Genomic DNA, 3851 nt, shown 5'->3' with positions numbered 1-3851 from the left:
CAGAGTTCCAGGTCAGCCAGGGCTATACAGAGAAACCCTGTCTCAAAAAAACCAAAAAAAAAAAAAAAGATACATGGGTCCAGAGGTTTAATATTGTGTGTCCTCTCTTCCCCAGCACACTCAGACCTGCTTCTTGCTAGAGTGAAAATAAAAAACACTTAGCTAGTCTGTGGAGTTCCTGAGGTTTTGTTTTGATACTTGGCCCTGGGTAGTTTGAGGCCAACAGTCTGAGTTCCATGAGTGAAATCCTGTCCTGAAGGCTATAAGGAAAAATAGTGGGTTTAAGAAAACGCGGCGGGGACACGGTGGCAGCAGGTAAAGAGCAAGCGCTAGCCAGAAGATAAGGATTTAATTCCTAGCACCCACATGGCAACTCCCTCCAACTCTAGGTAATCTGTTATGCAATATACATGAAATACAAATTTACAAGTCAGCTGGATGAAGCAGTTTACAACCACCTTTAACTGAATCCAGTGGTGCTTCCTCAGGCATACATGACTGATAACAGCCTCACACCCAAACATGGAAGAGGTGGACACGTGCCACAGGTCTTCCAGTTGAAGCCAGGGTGCACTTTGGGAGATTCTGCCTATCTAAGTGACTAGTGTGCTAGTCTAGTATGCGATATGTGTGTACCCACAGTCCTGGATGTAGTAGAAGGGCAAAGTGATGGCAGTACATATGGGATTCTGATCTGAATGATTGGTGGTGGGGGGAAATGGAGGTAGCAAGACAGTGGTTGTGAATCATAGGTTGCCTAAGATAGGTATTTACAATTAACTAGAAAAATCAGAAAATAAGCAGTGGTTGGGGGTCATCGTAATATAAGCTATATTAAAGGGTCATCATTAGAAAGCTTGAGAACCCTTGTTCCTAAGGACTTGGACACAGTTGGTTAAAGTGGACACAGTTGGTTAAAGAAGTAGGAAGTCCTAGTGTTCTAAATCTTTAAAGTTGCTTTCTGCAAAGTGAGACCAGCTAGAAGGGTTTGGTATCAGATAAACAAGTAAATTACCCTTATAGGACACAAGCCAAATCCTGTAGGGTCCCACTCACTTGCCTTTTTAGAGGTAGAGTTCCAGTACAGGAGGAGGCAGCCTGGACTACTTGAGTACTTGTTCAGCATACATGAAGCCCTAGGTTCCATCTTGTCACACATATTCAAAGCCAGCTTAGGCTATGTGAGACCTCAAAAGTTGTATGGTGGTTGCCAGATGGGAAGTGAAGTTGGAAGATGGCAATTATACAGAATGAATATATTCACAACAGTAATTTAAAACTGTAAAAAGGTGTTGTGGGATTGTCCTGGGGTTCCTATTGTCACAATGAAACACCATGACCAAAGCAACTTGGGGAGAAAAAGGGAGTTTATTTGCTGGACATCTCCATAGGACTTAGAGGGTCAGGAATTGGAGGCAGAGCCATAGAAGGTGTGGCTTAGCTTACTGGCTTGCTCAGCCTCCTAGAATCCTGGATGGGGCCACCTAAAATGGGCTGGGCCATCTTTTTTTTTTTTTTTTTCCTTGAGATAAAAGAGTTTCTCTGTATAGCCCTGGCTGTCCTGGAACTCACTTTGTAGACCAGGCTGGCCTCAAACTCAGAAATCCGCTTGCCTCTGCCTCCCGAGTGCTGGGATTAAAGGCATGCGCCACCACACCTGTCTCCAATCTTTTTTTTTTTTTTTCTTAAATTTGAGTATACTGTAGCTCTACAGATGGTTGTGAGCTATGTGGTTGCTGGGGATTGAATTCAGGATCTCTTCTCCAGCCCAAAGATTATGGAAGTACACTGTAGCTGGATTCAGACACACCAGAAGAGGCCGTCAGATCACGTTACAGATGGTTGATGGTTGTGAGCCACCATGTGGCTGCTGGGACTGCTGAGCCAGCTCTCCAGCCCCTACAATCCAATCTTCAGGAGGCGTTTTATTGAGATTCCCTCATGACTTTAGCTTGTGTGAAGCTGACACAAAACTGTCCAGTCTAGGGACTCATTTCAATTTGACAGAGTCTTACAGTCAAAAGCTAGCCTTAACTTCCCAGAGCTAAATGTCCTCAAGCTCTCCCAAGTGTGGCATTAAAGGTGTACATCATGTCCCACACTTGGTGTGTGTTCAGTCCTGGTGATTGAATGTAGAGCCTCATGTAAGGGGGCTCGTCACTGAGCTAAGGTACATCCTAAGCTTATTTTTTTCTTGTGAGACCTTCATGTAGCCCAGGCTATCTCGGAACTTGCTATTTTGTAACTTGTCTGCCTACTCTCAGATCTTTGCCACAGTGCTGGGATTACAGGCATAAGTCACCATGCCCAATTCATGCAACTGTTTTCAAAACATTTCCTTATCCCCAAACAGCAGCCCTGACTGGGGGGAGCAGTGACTTGGCTGGCACAATCTCTCAGCCCTTGTGTACCAGATGAACTTTACATCTTCTGCCTCTGTTTAAATGCCACTCTTCAGAAATCTTTTCGTGACAGACGCTCCTAATACCCTCCTTGCATCCTCTACTTTCCCCCCTCCCTTTGGTGCTGGAGGTGTAAGCCAGTACCTCTCACATTGTCAGTAAGGTTCCTCTGCTGAGCTACCCCTAGCATGCACTGAACCTCCCCTAGTAGCGTTCATTGCACACTAACTAATGGAACGAAGGCTGGTCTCAGCCAGCCTGCCTCTCCTGCCAGCTGGAAAGGAGGGTGTGGATAGAAACTGTTAACTGCTGGCTTGGAGCCCAAGGCACGTGCCGGATACATGTTTGTGCAATGAATAACTGGCAAGTACAATTGATACTTTACCTAGGAGAGCAATTCATTTACATTTGTACCTTTTAGGAAGCTTGGTTGTGTGTCTTGTCCCATCCTGCCCTCCACCCCATCCTGCTGTAGTGTTCTGGGTGTGTTCAGACCTTTAAAGAATGATTTGCAGAGTAGTCTTCCATGGTTAGGAACATTCCAGAAAGCTGCACTTCTGGTGAGTCACTGTATATTAATAGCACCACCAAAATCCAAACAAAGATTAGTATGTTACTGCAGAACCAAGGACTGGCAGTATCAAAGCACTTGTTTTGGGTTTCTTTTGAGGTTTTTGTTTTGAATTGTGAATATGTGTGCCTTGTTAGGGTTTGAGCATGATGAAGCACAATGGGAAGTCGGAAGATGTTGGATCCTGAAGCGTCAGTTACAGGAAGCAAAGCCAAGTCCTCCACACTAGAGTGCCCTGTGCTTTTTTTCTTTAAGATTTATTTTATTTATATGCGTACACTGTCGCTGACCCATCAGAAGAGGACATCAGATACCATTACAGGTGGTTGTGAGCCATCATGTGGTTGCTGGGAAATGAGTTCAGGACCTCTGGAAGAGCCGTCAGTGCTTTATAACCACTGAGACATCTCTCCAGCCCCTGTGACATGTGCTCTTAATGCTGAGCCATCTCTCCAGCCCCAAGCACTTTCTGTAGATTCCAGATTAAAAACAACCCCAGCAGGGAATGTATGGTGGCACACTCTGGAGGTAGAAATGGGTGGGTCTGTGAGTTCGAGGCCAGCCTGGTCTACAGAGTGAGCTCCAAACAGCCAGGGCTACACAGAGAAACCCTGTCTCGAAAAAAACAAAAAAGATTTTCTGTGTGTGTGTGTGTGTGTGTGTGTGTGTGTGTGTGTGTGTGTGTGTGCAAGCGCGCGCGCGTGCGTGTGCACGTGCCACATGTTCACAGGTACCCAAGGAGGCCAGAGAGGATTGTACTAGCTAATTTTGTATCAATGTGACACAGGCTGGAGTTATCACAGAGAAAGGAGCTTCAGTTGGGGAAATGCCTCCATGAGATCCAGCTGTAAGGCATTTTCTCAATTAGTGATCAAGGG

Source organism: Mus pahari, chromosome 7, assembly GCF_900095145.1.
Source record: "Mus pahari chromosome 7, PAHARI_EIJ_v1.1, whole genome shotgun sequence".
NCBI lineage: Eukaryota > Metazoa > Chordata > Mammalia > Rodentia > Muridae > Mus > Mus pahari.
Note: the sequence above shows the minus strand (reverse complement) of the source record.